Source organism: Salvelinus sp. IW2-2015, unplaced genomic scaffold (genome assembly GCF_002910315.2).
Source record: "Salvelinus sp. IW2-2015 unplaced genomic scaffold, ASM291031v2 Un_scaffold5102, whole genome shotgun sequence".
In the NCBI taxonomy this organism is placed as follows: Eukaryota; Metazoa; Chordata; class Actinopteri; order Salmoniformes; family Salmonidae; genus Salvelinus; species Salvelinus sp. IW2-2015.
Genome location: NW_019946368.1, coordinates 9,935 through 29,061, shown reverse-complemented (window position 1 = coordinate 29,061; position 19,127 = coordinate 9,935). Strand labels below are relative to the sequence as shown.

Below are 19,127 nucleotides of genomic sequence, written 5' to 3'. Positions count from 1 at the left end.
GGAACACTGTTTAATATCCCTAATGAGTTTAAAAAGTTCTCTCTCTGTACAATACAAGAGAAAATAGTTACAAGACTTTAGTGAAAAATAAGTCCCGTGTTCTTTGTGTTGTCTTCTGAGGTTGAACTCTCCCCTTGGGGGGAAAGCTGTCTTTGATATGTAAAGTACTTCTCTTCTCAATCAGCTTTGTCAGGCTGCCTGCTTCAGACACTTTGGTGTGTGTGTGTGTGTGTGTGTGTGTGTGGTGTGTGTTTGTGTGTGTTGGTGTGTGGTGTGTTGTGTGTGTGTGTGTGTGTGGTGTGTGTGTGTGTGTTGTGTGTGTGTGTGTGTGTGTGTGTGTGTGTGTGTGTGTGTGTGTGTGTGTGTGATGTCGTGTGTCTGTGTGTGTGTGTGCAGTTTGATTCTGACTGATGATACAATACCATTAACATACTAAATGTTCTATCCTGTCAGTTATAGTAGGGGGACGCTTCACAAGTAGTCAACTCAGTTTTACACTTCTTTCTTTTCTTCTCATCCTCACTTTTTACCCAAACTCCGCCTTCCTTCATGGTCCAAATCATCTCTCTCTCTCTCTCTCTCTCTCTCTGCTCTCTCTCTCTCTCTCTCTTCTCTCTCTCTCTTCTCTCCTTCTCTCTCTCTCCTCTCTCTCTCTCTCTCTCTCTCGCTCTCTCCTCTCTCTCTCTCTCCTCTCTCTCTCTCCTCTCTCCCATCCTTCATCTCACTCCTCTCTCTCAGGTGGAGGATGATTGGAAGTACGTGCCATGGTGATGACAGAATCTTCCTTGTGGGTGTTGTTGACGGTGTGTTCATCCTCGGAAACCCTCGTGCCTCTTCCTGCAGCCTGTCATTGGGGCTTGTCATAACCCAGAACCAATAAGGCCTCACTGACACCACCGGCTGCCTCCACAAATGGACTCGTTGGTTTGGTGTGGATCAAATAAATAAATGACACAATCATACTGTATACATGGTAGACACCAAGAACCAATCAACAGTCACCAATGCGAGTCGCCGGGTATGAGTTAAACCAAAACCAGTCAGAGCCGCTGGATGTGAGTCATAACCAATTACCAATCACATAAAATCAGGTTTCTGTCGTGAACCAATCCCAGTTATTGTCTATTGTGTCTCCAATCAATCAGATTGACATGACACAGTGCATTCTTGTAAAAAAAATCTACAACCAACCAATCAGAGATCCCGTTCTTGCCGTAGGCGATTAGAATCCATCCATGTGATTTAGAACACGACTACGACGTTGTTCTTATCATTGTTCTAGAAGGATATAATTGGCAAGGCCTCAGTAAATACGTGCCGATTAAATTAGCCTGAACGGTTTCCATCCAGAAATAGCAGCTTCCTCTTCTATACAGATTATTTAATTCAATCTAAGGATTTCTCTATCATCCGATTCCATGACGATTAATTGTGTTTTTTTTCATTCTTTTTAATTGTTTCGATTCAACGATCTCCCTGAAATACAATAAGTAGATCATGCATGATGGATTTAGAATGCTGCTTCCAATGGCACCCTATGCCTACATAGTGCCATTGCTTTGGACAGAGCCCTTGGGCAGCACTATGGGCCCTGGTCCACAATAGTGGCACTATATAGGGAATAGGGTGCCATTTGGGATGCAGACAATGGTTGACAAGGCCTCTGCATCTATATACAATTACTATAATGACAATTCTATAATTATATAATTATATTACCATACAGTACCGTCAGATTTTAGGATAATAGTTTTTTTTTGTATGGTTATTGTCATTAATCCAACGCATTAAAGCTTTTCTTGTTTGTTTAATTAGCAATGCACACCTCGTCTCTCAAGTGACTGTCACTTTTGTACGATGTTTCCTGCTTCTGTTATAGTATGGATGCACTACTTTATGGATTTGGAATAAATGCAATATTCTCCCAAAATATGAAAAGCATCTCACTGATTCTGTACTGTTTTAGACTGATAGCTAAGACTGTTAGCACGTCTATAGGTGTCTGTTTATAGACTGTAGTCTATCGAATGACTACTGTCTGGTTTATAGACTGTTAGCGTAGACTGTAGCACTATAGGTGTCTGTTTATAGACTGTAGCAGCTATGCGAGGTGTCTGTTTATAGACTGCTAGCTAGACTGGTAGCAGTATGGTCGTGTCTGTTGATAGACTGTAGCTAAAGACTGTAGCATGTATGGTGTCTGTTTATAGACTGTAGCTAGCATATGGTGTCTGTATTATAGAACTGATAGCACTATGGTGTCTGTTTATAGACTGTAGAGATGTAGCACTATGGTGTCGAGTTTATAGACTGGTAGCTAGACTGGTAGCAAGTATGGTGTCGTTTATAGACGTAGCTATAGCACTATGGTGTCTGTTTATAGACTGTACTAGACTGTAGCCATAGTGTCTGTTTATAGACTGTATAGCACTATGGTGTCTGTTTATAGACGTAGCTATTAAGCACTAGGTGTCTGTTTATAGGACTGTAAGGTAGACTGTAGCAGTTGGTGTCTGTTTTATAGACTGTTAGCATCTTATGGTGTCTGTTTATAGACTGTTAGACAGACTGTATGGTGTCTGTTTATAGACTGTAGCTAGAACTGTAGCAGTATAGGTGTCTGTTATAGACGTAGCACAGGTGTCTGTTATAGACTGAGCTAGACTGTAGCAGTATTCGTTTAAGAGTGCTAGCGTAGGCGTACTATGTGGTCTGTTTATAGACGTAGCTAACTGTGCAGTATGGTGTCTGTTTATAGACTGTACACTATGTCTGGGCTGTTTATAAACTAGCTAGCAGCTTATGGCGTCTGTTTATAGACTGTAGGCTAGACTGTAGCAGTATGAGGTGTCTGGTTTATAGACCTTGTAGCGTCTTGGCATATGCGGTCTGTTTTATAGACTTATAGCTAGACTGTAGCAGTATGGTGTCTGTTTATAGGACATGTATATGGGTCTGTTATAGACTGTGCCACTATGGTTCTGTGTTAGACTGTAAAACAGCTATTGGTGGTCTGTTTATAGACTGTAGCCAGCTGTACAGTATTGGTGTCTGTTTATAGACTGGTTAGCAGTATGGCGTCGTTATAGACTGTAGCTAGAACTGAGCAGTATGGTGTCTGGTTTTAGAGACTGTAGATATGGTGTCTTGTATAGGACTGTAGCTAGACTGTAGCAGTATGGTGTCTGTTATAGACTGTAGCTAGCCTGTAGAAGTATGTGTCTGTCATAGACGTAGCTAGACTGTTAGCAGTATTGTGTAGGTTTATAGACGTACTAGACTGTAGCACTAAGGGTGTCTGTTTATAGACTGGGAAGCTAGACGTAGCAGTATTGTGTAGGTTTATATGACTGTAGCTACTGTGCAGTATGTGTCTAGGTTTATAGACTGTAGGCTAGACTGTACAGTATTGGTAGGTTTCATAGACTGTAGCTAGACTGTAGCAGTATTGTGTAGTATGGTTTATAGACTGTAGCTAGACTGTAGCAGTATGGTGTCTGTTCATAGACGTAGCTAGAATGTAGCAGTATGGTGTCTGTTTCATGAGACTAGCTGACTAGCAGTCATGGTGTGTTAAGACTGTAGCTAGACTGTAGCATATTGTGTTGTTTATAGACGTAGCTAGACTGTAGCAGTATGGTGGTAGACGAGATCGACGAGGTGTCTGTTCATAGACTGTAGCTAGACTGGAGCAGTATGGTGTCTGTTTATAGACTGTAGCTAGACTTGATAGCAGTATGGTGTTTCCTTGTGTAACGTAAGAGGTCTAGATAAACATAAGGATACAGAACCCCACACCAGTGATCCCCAGGCCACATAATGGAAACAGAACCCACACCATGATCCCAGGCCAAATAATGGAACAGAACCCACACCAGTGATGCCTGTCCATGAACGAACCCACAGACCATCAAATGGAAACAGACCCACACCAGTGATCCCAGGCCACATAATGGAAACAGAACCCACACCAAGGTCGATCCCCAGGCCACATAATGGATACAGAACCCACAGCAGTGATCCAGCCACATAATGGATACAGAACCAACACACCAGTGATCCCAGGCCACATAATGGAAACCAGAACCACCACCAGGTGATCAGGCCACATAATGGAAACAGAACGCACACCAGTGATCCAGTGTCACATCAATGGGAAACAGAACCACAGCCAGTGATCCCAGGCCACATAATGGAAAACAGAACCCACACCATGATCCAAGGCACATTAATGGAAAGAACCCACACCAGTGATCCCAGTCACATATATGGAACAGGAACCCAAACCGTGATCCCAGCGCACATAATTTGGTCAACAGAAACCCACACCAGTGAATCCCAGGCACATATATGAAACGAGACCCACACCAGTGATCCCAGGCCCACATAATGGAAACAGAACCCACACCAGTGATCCCAGGTCAACATAATGGATACAGAACCACACCATGGATCCAGTCACATAATGGAAAAAGAACCCACACCAGTGGACCCAGCACATAATTGTACAGAACCCCACACCAGTGATCCCAGCACATAAAGTGGATACAGAACCCAACACCAGATGGTAATTAATGAAAACCACACAGTGACAGGCTACATAATGGATACAGGAAAACCCACACCAGTGAATCCAGGTAACATAATGGAATACAGAACCCACACACAGTGATCCAGCCACATAATTGGTACAGAACCTCACACCAGTGATCCAGGTCACATAATGGAACAGAACCACACCAGTGATCCAGGCTACTTAATGGAAACAGACCCACACCAAGTGATCCCAGGGTCACATAATTGAATACATGAACCCACAGCCAGTGATCCCAGGCCACATATGGAAACAGAACCCCACACCAGTGAATCCCAAGGGCTCAACCAGGTAATGTGATCAGAACCCACGACCAGATGATCCCCAGGTCCACATTATGGAACAAACCCACAGCAGTGATCCCCAGACCACCATAATTTTACAGAACCACACAGATTGATCCCAGGTCACATAATGGGAACGGAACCCACACCAGTATCCCAGGTCACATATGGAAACAGAACCCACACCAGTGATCTCAGGTCACATAATGGATACAGAACCCACACATTGATCCAGTGCACATTATTGGATACAGAAACCCACACCAGTGATTCCCAGGACCACATAATGGATACAGAACCCACAGCAGTGATCCCAGTTCAACATATTGGAATACAGCACCCAACACCAGTGATCCCAGACCACCCATAAGGATACAGAACCCACAGCACTGAGCCCAGGTCACATAATGGAACAGAACCCACAGCAGTGATCCCAGGTCACATAATGGATACAGCACCCACACCAGTGATCCCAGACCACATAATGGATACAGAACCCACAGCAGTGATCCCAGGTCACATAATGGATACAGAACCCACACCAGTGATCCCAGACCACATAATGGATACAGAACCCACAGCAGTGAGCCCAGGTCACATAAGGATACAGAACCCACAGCAGTGATCCAGGTCACATAATGGATACCAGCCCCACACCAGTGATCCCAGACCACATAATGGATACAGGAACCCACACCAGTGATTCCCAGACCACATAAGGAAACAGAACCCACACCAGTGAGTCCCAGGCCACATAATGGATACAGGACCCAACCAGTGATCCCAGGCCACATAATGGATACAGAACCACAGCCAGTGATCCCAGACCACATAATGGAAACAGAAACCACAGCATGAGCCCAGACCACATAATGGAAAACAGAATCCACAGCAGTGATTCCCCTAACTGCTTTAAACATCCACCTTGAAAAACAGCCTTAAGTAAACAAAACGTATCAAGTTAAAGCGTGGCCAACCATGTACTACCACCTGACCCTTAAGGGTAGTTGGCACCCAACACACTTCTAACACACAACAAATAATACATTAATCATCTTCTTTTGATTGCGATCCGTCTCGAGAAAAACTCAATCTCGAAATCAATCCCACCCATGGACCCCTGACCCCTACACTCTCTTTGATAGGCCGCTCACTGTTGATCTGTATTGATTAAGCCAATATGGCATTTTTGGCAGAGGTTCCTCACATTCATTCAGAGACCTGGTGTCCATATCTGTTTGTGTTGGCAAACAGCACAAAAAGATGTTGGACCAGGGCTACTAACGGATGCTTACATATTTTTTCAGATCAAGCTCTATGCATCCACTTGCCCACATGTCAGCGGGTCAAAGCGACATGTGTTGATATGAGATCCGTGCGCTTGTGGGGACGACTGCTTACAAACTCTGTGGACTAGGTCCTCTATTTTCATCCCTTTTCTTCCTCTCCACCTGTCCGTCTTCCTTCCTTCCCCTTGGAGCTGTCAGAGCTAGTCACTCCGTCCTCCCCGTGGGTCCCTTGGTAATGGAGAAGGCCTATTGGGTAACGGAAATACACACAAAAACACACGCACCTGAGACCCAGAAGATCACAGTCAGTTTGACTCACTGGGTAATGTAATCTTCTAGGCCAGCTCATTGTGCCATGAAGTTTTAGCCCAGAGGACAGAGACACTGGGGCGAGACAGGGAAGTGTGTGTGTGTGTGTGTGTTGTGCTGTGTGTGTGTGTGTGTGTGTGTGTGTGTGTGTTGTGTGTGTGTTGTGTGTGTGGTGTGTGTGGTGTGTGTGTGTGTGTGTGGTGTGTGTGTGTGTGTGTGTGTGTGTGTTGTGCCGTTGTGTGTGTGTTGTGTAGCCTGGTGCTACATGGACACAGTTAATTAAGGGCCTTAATAAAAGGCAAGGGGAGACGATGGGCCTGACTGGGGTGAACAGAACTAGTTATGGGTCACGGGTCGCTGAGGAACAGGACACACACACACACACACACACACACACACACACCACACACACACACACACACACACACACACACACACACACCACACACCACACACACACACACACACACCACACACACACACACACACACACACACACACACACCACCACACACACACACACACACACCACACACACACACACACACCACACACACAGAGAGCTTGTTAGGGAAAGTAGTCTTTGGTTGAAGGGCTTCTGAATTCTTCACTGGAGTTATTTCTGCCTATGGATAGAGGAGGAATGGAGGGGTGAAAGAGAGGGAGGGGATGTACGGNTCCGCCTGCTTATTAAAAGTGTTGTGGGTGGCTAATGTTTCCCTTCCTGCTATTAAAGGTTGATAGTGGCTGGCTAAATTGTTTCCCCTTTCCTGCTAATAAAAGTGTTGATGCGGGTGGCTAAAATGTTTCCCCTCCTGCTATAAAATGTTGTAGGGTCGCTTACAATGTTCCCTTCGCCTCCCACCCCCTGCTATTATAAAAGTGTTAAGGCGTGCTAAAATGTCTCCCCTTCCTGCTATTTCAAATAGAGACTGTGTTTCATATACGATGGTCCTATTCTCATTGAGTCTTTTAGAAACAAACATTTTGATTCAGTCATGCTTTGGTTCCTGTGTCAAAAGGTAGTTCAACATTCAACTGTCAAAAAGCGGCATTGTCTGTCAGATTCCAATACATCAATACTGTTGATCCTGTTGAGAGAAGTTAGTTTCAAAAACGTTTTTATTTTTCTCTTAAGTTTCTACAACCTGTTTGTAACATTTTCAGAGATCTAGAAAACATAGAAGACCAACGTATTCTCACAGAGCCATGATCTGTTCTCGTTAACTGCATCATGGCTCTCTGCTCTGCAGGATCTCCAACCCAGGCTGGCTCACTCTGGGCTGCCACATACTCTCCCCTCATCTCCTTCTCCGCTTCTCTCTTCTCCTCACCTTCTCCCTCCCCTCCCACCCCTCCCCTCCTCCTTTCCTCTCCCTCCTCTTCTCTTTCTTCTCTCCTGTCCCCTCCCCGTCCTTGCCCCTCCCTCCCCCTCCCCTCCCCTCCCCTCCCCTCCCTCCACCCGGCCTCACCTCTTCCTCTCCCCTTCCCTCCTCTTTTCGCCCCTCTCTCTCATTCGCTCTCCCTTCCCTCCTGCCCACTCCTCTCCCTCCCCACTCACCTCCGACTCGCATCTCCCGCTCCCCTCCGCCCCCTCGCTCTCTCTCCCTCTCCCTCTTCTTCTCATCCCCTCTCTGCTTCTCCTCTCCCCTCCCCGCCTTTGCCACTCCTCTCCCCTCCCCCCCCCCTCAGCATCCCTCCTCGGCCTCTCCTGCTCCTCTCCCCTTCCTCCCCCCCCTCACCGTCTCCTCCTCATCCTCTCCTCAGCCCAGAACTCCGAGGGAACGAATCTCTGTTTTTCTGGTTAATGTTTGAAATAAAAACATTTATGTCAAGATCATTAGATCCATTATAACTGTGCCAGGATGGCCACATGCTACCATGAGTAATAAACAAGCTCGTGTGTTTCTGTACTGGTTCTTCATTGATGTCAGGTTAACGCCCACGAATCTTTATTAAACATAGTCTATCATCTGTTCTGTCCATGATGTCAGGTTAACTCCACGGATCTTTATTGAACTTATAGTCTATCATTGGTTTCGTCATATGTCAGGTTAACGCCACGGGATCTTTATTGAACTAGAGTCTCAGCATCTGGTTTCTTTCATTATTGTCAGGTTTAACCCACAGGATCTTTATTGAGTATAGTCTATTAAATCATCTGAGTTTCTGTCATATGTCAGTTACTCCACAGGTCTTTATTGAGCATATGTCTATTAAATTCATTTTCTCATGAGTCATTAACTCCATGGATCCTTTATTTGAACTATAGTCTATCATCTGATTCTGTCTTGATTCAGGTTAACTCCACGATCTTTATTGACTAATATTATCAATCTGGTTTCGCTTCATATTCGGTTAAACTCCACGTCTTTATTGAACTATAGTCTATCATCTGGTTTCTGTCATGAGTCAGTTATCCATGGACTTTATTGAACTTGTCTTCATCTGGTGTTCTGGTGCTGTCATGAGTCAGGTTTAACTCCACAGGATCTTTATAACTATAGTCTATCATCTGGTTTCTGTATATGTCAGGTTAACTCCATGGATCTTATTGAACTATAGTCTATTAAATCATCTGGTTCTCTATCATATGTCAGGTTAACTCCATCGGATTTATAACTTAGTTATCATCTGGTCTGTAATTCATGTCAGGTTAACTCCGGGCTCTTTATTGAACTTAGTCTATTAAAAGCATCTGGTTCTGTAATGATTTAGTAACTCCATGGGATTCTTTATTGAACTATTAGTCTATTAAAACTCATCTGGTTTCCTGTCATGATGTTAGGCTTAACTCCATGGATCTTTATTAACTATAGTCTATTAAATCATCTGGTTTCGTAATGATTGTTAGGTTAACTCGCTGGTTTTTTGTTATCTTTTATGGAACTATAGTCTATAATCATTCTGGTTCTTGTCATGATGTCAGGTTCTAACTCCATGCGATCTTTATTAAACTTCGTCTTATCATCTGGTTTTGTCATGATGTTTTCAGGTTAACGCCACGGGATCTTATGAACTATAGTCTATCACTCTGGTTTCTGTCTGTCAGGTTAACTCATGGGATCTTTATGGAACTATAGTCTATAATCATCTGGTTCTGTCATGATTGCTTAGTTAATCCATGGTATCTTTCATTGAACATATCTTATTAGATTCATCTGTTTCTGTAATGATGTAGCTTAACGCCATGTATCTTTATTGAACCTAAGTCTATTTAAATTCTCTGGTTCTGTCATTGATGTCAGGGTAACCCATTGATCTTTATGAACTATAGTCTATTCACTGTTTCTGTCATGAGTCAAAAGGTTAAAACTCCACGATCTTTTATGAACATTAGTCTATCATCTGTTTCTTCATGTGGTCAGGTTAACTTCCACGAGATCTTGTATTGAGCTATGTCTATTAAGATCAATCTGGTTCTGGCATGATGTCATGGTTAACCCCACAGGTCTATTATTTACACTATAAGTCTATTAAATCATCTTGGTTTCTGTCATGATGTCAGGTTAAAAGTTAACCTCCATGGTATCGTATTGAACTATAGGCTATTAAATCATCTGGTTCCTTTCATGATGTCAGGTTAACCTTCATGAGGATCTTTTATTGAACTATAGTCTATCATCTTTTCTGTCATGATGTCAGTTAACTCCACGGATCTTTATGAAACTATAGTCGATTAAATCATCTGGTTTCTATCATTGAGGGTTCAGGTTAAACTCCATATCTTTATTAACTTATAGTGTCAACTGGTTTCGCTAAATGATGCAGTAACTCCATGGCATCGTTATTAACTATTGTCATTAAATCATCTGTTTCTTAATGAGGGATAGCCGTAACTCCAGGGCGTCTTTATTGAATATAGTCTATTAAACTCATCTGTTTCTGTCATGATGTTAAGGTTAACTCATGTGATCTTTACATTGAACTATAGCTATTAAATCATTCTGGTTCCTTCTGATTCAGTTTAACTCCATGGGATCCTTTATTGAACTATAGTCTATTAAATCATCTGAGTTCTGTCAATAATTCAGGTTAACTCCATGGCTCTTTAGAACTATAGTCTATCATCTGGTTTCTGTCATGATTTTCGGTTACTCCAAAGTATCCTTATTTGAACTATAGTCTATTAAATCATCTGGTCTTAAGATTTAGGTAACTCCATGGCGATCTTTATGAACTAATAGTCTTTAATCATCTGGTTTTGTCCATGATTATAGGTTAACTCCAGTGACTTTATTGAACTATAGTCTATTAAATCAGCTGGTTCTTCATGATGTTAGGTAAAACTCCATGGATCTTATTGAACTATAAGTCTATTAATTCAATCTGGTTTCTTCATGATGTCAGGTTAACTCCATTGATCTTGTATTGAAACTATAGTCTATCATTCTGTTTCTGCATGATTCAGTAAACTCCATTGGATCTTAATAAACTATAGTCTGATCATTGTTTTCTGTCATGATCTTCAGGCTTAACTCACGTACTTTATTGAGACTTATAGTATCTACATCATTGATATGAAGGCAACACTTGGTATAAAACCATGGAAAACTGCGAACAACTGACAGCAAAAAAAGTGTATTCCTTTCTCTGGAACATACCTTGTTATACGTGTCGTCTTTCAATAAAATTGAGTACGTTTTCATATGCTCCATCACATTATTCCGAACTCGGCCCAAAACAATGATTAACGTATTATTCTTCCTAAGTTTTACGCTGAATAATGTTTTGAGTATAACTTTTGAGCTGCCAGTGTGTGTATGTGATTCCCAGGTTGTAAGACTGGTTAAACCGCTCAGCGTGTCTCGGCTTGGTTTGGCTCAGTTCAGTTCAGTTCCCAGTAGTGTGAAAGGTATTAGAGAAGGGTCGAGCTGTCGGGCTGCAGGCAAGAAGCCCCAGATGGTTCCACAGATATTACCTGTTCTAGCTGCGATGTACTGAGGAGAGGAGGAGATGAGGAGCGGAGGGGGAAGCAGGAGGGGGAGGAGAGGATGCTGCTTCCACCATCAAATACCTCCACTTTCTGGTGCCAGACTTCTAGAGATAGCATGTTCACTGTAACACTACAGACCTCCTGACAGCCTTTAGAGATTCATTTCACATGTCAAACAACCTCCTGACAGACTTAGAGATGCCATTTCCAACTGTACATACAGACCTCCTGACAGCCTTTAGAATGTCATTTCACTGTACACCTACAGACCTCCTGACAGCCTTTTAGAGATTCATTTCACTGACACAATTACAGGACTCCTGACAGACTTTAGAATGCGCCATTTTCACTTAACATCACAGACCTCCGACAGACTTTAGAATGCATTTCACATGAACAATACAGACCTCCTGACAGCCTTTAGAAGATGCCATTTCACTGTAAACACAACAAGAACCGCCTGACAGCCTTTAGAGATGTCATTTCACTTAACACTAAGACCTCCAGACAGACTGTAGAGATGCCATCACTGTAACAATTAACAGACCTCAGACAGCCTTTAGAATTCATTTCACGTAACACTTACAGACTCCAGACAGACTTAGCAGCAGTCATTTCACTGTAGACACTACATACCTCCAGACAGACTTTAGACATCGTTATTTCACTGTAACAATACAGACCTCCGGACAGCCTTTAGAGATGCCATTTCACGAAACACTACTAGACCTCCAGACAGACTTTACAAGATGCATTTCATGTAATCTGAATTACAGGACCTCCAGACAGCCTTTAGAATGTCATTTCACTGTAAACACTATACGACCTCCAGACAGCCTTTAGAATGCCATTACTGTAACACTACAGACCTCAAGACAAGCCTTTAAGATTCCATTATCACTGAACCATGAACAGACCTCCAGACGCCTTAGAATTCATTCACCTGTAAACAACAAGCCCTCCAGACAGACTTTAGAATTACATTTTTCACTGTAACAATACAGCACCTCAGGACCAGTTTTCTTTCTTTCCGCTGTGTGTGTTGTGTGTGGGTGTTGGTGGTGTGTGTGTTGTATGTGTTGTGTGTGTGTGTGTGTGTGTTGTGGTGTTGTGTGTATTGTGTGTGTGTGTGTGTGGGTGTGTTGGCTGTGTTGTTGGTTTACAGAGTGTCTGTCCTGGTTATAAAGGAGGAGCCGAGGATGGGAGGTTTAGGAGTTTATTAGAGCTTCCACATCCTGTTTCACTGCAGAGCTTTCAGTCAACTGATTACTACTCACACTGGTCTGCTCTGTCTAATCTGTCTGGGATAAACAGCTCACAGCTCAGCTTCCACATCAGTAGAGATTCTTCTACATCTGCATTGCTGCTGTTTGGGTTTTAGGCTGGTTCTGTATTCGTACTTTGTTGAATTCGCTGATGTAAAAAAAAATATATACAGTTTAACGAATTGATATGATTGATATCTTACAGATTCACTAGCAGGATATATTAGTGACGATATCAAATTGATGCTTGATATAAGATGTATTTACTCAGAGGAAAAAGGTTTTCTATTGTAGAAAGACCACATCCACTGGAATCTGCAGGTCAAATGGAGGTGAACATGAACTAGTCTGAAATGATGAATGTGTAAATAATATGCCAAGTTGACATAACTTCGATATTATATTGATGCTTCATTCTAACACTGACGGGGTTATCTGTGCCAAGCTGCATAAAACTTCCAGACACCATCACATAAGATGGGTCGTTTTATCTGCTTTTGCACAGACAAACGACGTCTCTAATAACTCCCACTCGGGTCTGAGGTTTTTGACACAAAGACTCCGACTAATCGTCTACAGAACAGGTACCAATCTCATCTAGGTCATCAACGATGATGTAACAGGAAGGCGCAGTACTTATGTTAGAGCATTGGCAGGAAAAACAACAGAAAAGGTTGCAAGATCAAACTCCAGCTTGACATGGTAAAAACTGTCATTCTGTTCCAGGTGTCATTGTAATCAAGAATTTGTCTTCTTAACTGACTTGCCTAGTTAAATAAAGTACAAATAAAAACAGTATGATTCTGGTACTGTCTTCTGCGACCTGTTGTCACTGAGTGTTTCCTGAGTGACACTGAGTTCCAGATCTGCCATGTAGACTGTCCTCTGTTGGACATAGTGGAAGGTTGATGGACTGATGATGATGACAAAAGTTGTTCGTTGGACATGAGCTCATAAGTAATTCATGTCCACTCTAAAGTCTACAACGGTGATATTTCGCCCATGTGACAATCACATGATCTTGTTTTTTCTGATGAAGATGACGCATGAGGAGGGCTGTAGCCCTGCTGTCCCTGCTTTCTCTGTGTGTCTCTCAACATGGAAGCAGGCAGACATCAGAGTGTAAAGAGATAAGCAGACCAGACACAGTTCCACTAGTATGTAATCTACTTCCGTATGTGGTGTAGGTCTCTTTGATATATAAAATAGAAACAGACACATGCACTAGTATGTCAATCTTCTTTCGTATGTGTAGAGGCTGCTAGAGGTAAAGATAGACCAGACACATCACTAGTATGTAATCTACTTCCGTATGTTAAAAGACTTTTGGTAAAGTAGATATGAGAGACCAGACACAACACTAAGATGTCATTTACTTCCTGTATTTTAGTTTGAATAGGTAAGGCAGACCAGCCACTTCATAGTTTACCGTCTACTTTCCGCATGTGTAAGTTCTTTTGATAGACTACAGGTAAACAGGGGCCCAGGACCACAATCACTGGTATGTATCTTCCTATGTATGCAGTTGGAAAAAATACCAAACTATCATACTTAGTAAAATAAAGATAACCTTATAGAAATTCTCAAGTAAAACTTAGAGGTCACCCAGATAATACTACTTGATAAGTCTAAAAGATATCTTGGTTTTAAAATACTTTAAGTCTCAAAACTAAATGGATTGCTCAAATGTACTTAAAGAATCTAAATAAAAGATAAATCATTTTCAATTCACTTATATAAAGAAACCGACAGCACAATTTCCTTTTAATTTTATTGACGGATAGTCAGTGATGGCACAAACTCCAACCACTCAGACGTAATTACAAACGATTAGAGTTGAAGTTAGAACAGACACAGTCACTGTATCATCTACTTCCTGTATCATGTTTGTAGAGTCTCTTATGTAGCACCACTTCAAGCAGTATGTTCTATTACATCCAAAATATTGATAATTATTGTTTCTAACCAGCTTTTATCTTCAAGACATGATCGCCATGGTACAGTACAGTAAATTACCTGTGTTTCTGAGGGGGGAATGAAATTCATTCATCTCCACAGATTATAAAAGCCAGACTAAATCTGCTCCACCTGACCCAGTGCTGGACAACTGGAAGACCCCATGAACCAGCGGAAGACCTGCTAGATCAACGATCCACGCATCTGTCCTCCAGAATACGTCAGTAAGTGACATCCCACCACGTGTCAGAAAGAAGAGATGAAAGAGAATACAGTGATCAGGATACAAACATTCCATTCCAGCTAAACAAAAACTAAAAAATTTGGGATAATATTTATGGACAAGAGACCTGATCCCAGATCAGCACTCTCTCTATATGGTGAACTGAGAGTTTCTGGCTGGAGATAAAAAAACGACTAGCTAGCAGCCAACAACCAGTCCGAAGAGACTCAGTGTTCCTACTCTGATCCTGCAAGGCAGACAATAACACACATGCTGTGCCAGCATGTTTACTGTAAGCGCTCACTCTCCAATAAGACAGCCTGATAGGCTCGCAGGACATCTTGGTGTGTGTGTGTAGTAGTGATGTGTGTTGTGGTCCATTCTGTGGTGTGTCGTGTGTGTGGTGTGTGTGTGGTGTGTGTGTGTGTGTGTGGTTGTGGTGTGTGCTTTGTGTGCTGGTGTGATGTGTGTGTGTGTTGATGTGTGTGTGTGCTTGATAGGCTGCAGTTGCACAATAACATAGCCAGAAAGCATCCTCATTATGAAGCAATGTCATTAAGATCTATGAGCTTAGTTTTCCATTGTCTTCTTCCTGATGTTTCCTGCAAAAGCGTGTGGCCCATATAGATTAGATAGGATTTCACAAACTGTAAGCAGTTGTAACTCATGGTGTTCATATTTAGTGCCACTAACCTTTTCAGTGCATTTGTAGTTCAAAATATGTTTGGTTCGCCGTACACGTTAAGCCTTATATCTGGACTAAAAAACATTATTCAATGGAGTCCTTGATCTTGCTTTTTATTGCAGGGACTGTATCCGGAACGCCCATAGTCCTTCAAACTGAACCCCTTCATGATGTGTTCTGATCTAACTATTCCCACTCTGTTTTGCCCTCCTCCTCTGTAATTGCTGCCTCTGCTCTGCCTGCTCCCTTACTACCTCTTAACCGGCCACCCTGTATGCTCAACACTATACTTCCTTTCACCTGGTCCCTCCTCCACTTACCTGACCTCTGCTAACCAGCACCAATTTACTGCTTAATGATACGAGCTTCCTCACTGGCCTGCTCCCATTAACTGACACTCTGTAACCGCACCACATTTTTAATCTATGGTATAGCTTCCTCACTTCCCGTTCCCGATACTGCACCTCTTAAACCGGCACCACTTTAAGCTATGGGTATAAGCTCCTTCATTGCCCTGTTCCCTTACTAACCTCTGTGAGGCACCACTGTTTGCTATGTATAGCTTCCTTCACTTGTCCTGCTCCCTTACTGCCTCTTAACCCGCCACCCACGTAATGCTATGGTATAGCTTCCTTCACTGTCCTGTCCCTTACTACCTCTGTAACGAGCACCCACTGTTAATGCTATGAGGTATAGCTTCCTTCATGTTCCCTGTTCCCTTACTGACCTCTGTACCGGCACCACTGTACTGCTATGAGGAAACAGCTTCCTTCTACTGTTCCTGTTCCCGTCATGACCTCTGTAACTTGGCACCACTGTACATGCCTATGGGTGATAGCTCCTTCTACTGTCCCTGTTCCTTACTACCTCTGGTAACTGACCAACTGTTAATGCTATGTATAGCTTCCTCACTTTCCTTTCCCTCTACTACCTCATGTACCCGCACCACTTAATGCTATGGTATAGCTTCCTTCACTGTCCCTGTTCCCTTACTGACCTCTGTAACCGGCACCACTGTGCTGTTAACAGTAAATCAAATCAAATCAAATTGTATTGGTCACTTACCCGTGTTTAGCGGATGTTATTGCAGGTGTAGAGAAATGCTTGTGCTTCTAGCTCCGAAAGTGCAGTAATATCTAACAAGTATTATCTAACAATTACACAACATATACCCAATACACACAAATCTAAGTAAGGAATGAATTAAGACTATATACATATATGGACGAGCGATGTCAGAGCGGCATGGACTAATATACAGTAGAATAGTCTAGAATACAGTATATACATTTGAGATGGGTAATGTAAGATATGTAAACATTATTAAAGTGACCAGTGTTCCAATTCTTAAAGTGGCCAGTGATTTATATTCTATGTCTATAGGCAGCAACCTCTAATGTGCTAGTGATGGCTGTTTAACAGTCTGATGGCATTGAGATAGAAGCTGTTTTTCAGTCCCTTGGTTCCAGCTTTGATGCACCTGTACTGACCTCGCCTTCTGGATGATAGCGGGGTGAACAGGCCGTGGCTCAGGTGGTTGATGTCCTTGATTATCTTTTTTGGCCTTCCTGTGACATCGGGTGCTGTAGGTGTCCTGGAGGGCGGGTAGTTTGCCCCCAGTAATGTGTTGGGCAGATCGCACCACTCGCTGGAGAGCCTTGCGGTTGTGGGCAGTGCAGGTGCCGTACCAGGCGGTGATACAGCCCGACAGGATGCTATCAATTGTGCATCTGTAAAAGTTTGTGAGGGTTTTAGGTGCCAAGCCAAATGTATTTAGCCTCCTGAGGTTGAAGAGGCTCTGTTGCGCCTTCTTCACCACACTGTCTGTGTGGGTGGTCCATTTCAGTTTGTCAGTGATGTGTACGCCAAGGAACTTGAAGTTTTCCACCTTCTCAACCGTGGTCCCGTCAATGTGGATAGGGGGGTGCACCCTCTGCTATTTCCTGAAGTCCACGATGATCTTTGTTTTGTTGACGTTGAGTGAGAGGTTGTGAGCCCTCACCTCATCCCTGTAGTCTGTCTCGTCATTGTTAGTAATCAAGCCTACTACTGTTGTGTCGTCTGAAAACTTGATGATTGAGTTGGAGGCGTGCTTGGCCACTCAGTCATGGGTGAACAGGGAGTACAGGAGGGGGCTGAGCAGGCACTCTTGTGGGGCCCCAGTGTTGAGGATCAGCTAAACTGGAGGTGTTGTTTCCTACCTTCACCACCTGGGGGCGGCCCGTCAGGATATCCAGGTCCCAGTTGCACAGGGTGGTGTTCAGACCTAGGGCCTCCAGCTTAATGATGAGCTTGCAGGGTACTATGGTGTTGAATGCTGAGCTATAAAACAGCGGTAGTCAATGAACAGCATTCCTACACTACCGGTCAAAAGTTTTAGAACACCTACTAATTTCTTTAATTTTACTATTTTCTACATTGTAGAATAATATTGAATACATCACAACTATGAAATAACACATATGGAATCATGTAGTAACCAAAAAAGTGTTAAACAAATTAAAATATATTTTATATTTGAGATTCTTCAAATAGCCACCCTTTGCCTTGATGACAGCTTTGCAAACTCTTGGCATTCTCTCAAGCAGCTTCANATTAAAATATATTTTATATTTGAGATTCTTCAAATAGCCACCCTTTGCCTTGATGACAGCTTTGCAAACTCTTGGCATTCTCTCAAGCAGCTTCATCTGGAACGCTTTTCCAACAGTCTTGAAAGAGTTTCCACATATGCTGAGCACTTGTTGGCTGCTTTTACTTCACTCTGTGGTTCGACTCATCCCACAGCATCTCAATTTGTTTGAGGTCGGGGGATTGTGGAGGCCAGGTCTTCTGATGCAGCACTCTATCACTTTACTTCTTGGTAATATAGCTCTTACACAGCCTGGAGGTGTGTTGGGTCATTGTCCTGTTGAAAAACGAATTATAGTCCCAATAAGCCCAAAACAGTTGGGTTGGAGATCATCTGTTCACCTACTCTGCATCTCACAAAGACACGGCGGTTGGAACCAAAAATCTTCAATTTGGACTCCAGACCAAAACACAAATTTCCACCGGTCTAATGTCCATTGCTCGTGTTTCTTGGCCCAAGCAAGTCTCTTCTTCTTATTGGTAGTGGTTTCTTTGCAGCCATTCAACCATGAAGGCCTGATTCACACATTCTCCTATAAACAGTTGATGTTGAGATGTGTCTGGTACTTGGACTCTGTGAAGCATTTATTTGGGCTGCAATTTCTGAGGCTGGTAACTCTGATGAACTTATTCTCTGCAGCAGTGGTAACTCTGGGTCTTCCATTTCTGTGGCGGTCCTCATGAGAGCCAGTTTCATCATAGCGCATGATGGTTTTTGCGACTGCACCTGAAGAAACTTTTCAAAGTTCTTGACATTTTCCATATTGACTGACCTTCATGTCTTAAATGACATCTCTTTGCTGATTTGAGCTGTTCTTGCCATAATATGGACTTGGTCTTTTACCAAATAGGGCTATCTTCTGTATTGCCCCCCTACCTTGATACAACACAACTGATTGGCTCAAACGCATTAACCTCTAACGAGCCTCTACCCCGGGTCCGGGAGCACCCCCCA

General features: G+C 42.9%; 1 pseudogene; it reads left to right on the top strand.

Moving 5' to 3' along the window:
* Nucleotides 1–19,127, top strand: part of LOC112077967 (neuronal acetylcholine receptor subunit alpha-3-like) — a 43,962-nt pseudogene that overhangs the window by 18,478 nt on the left and 6,357 nt on the right.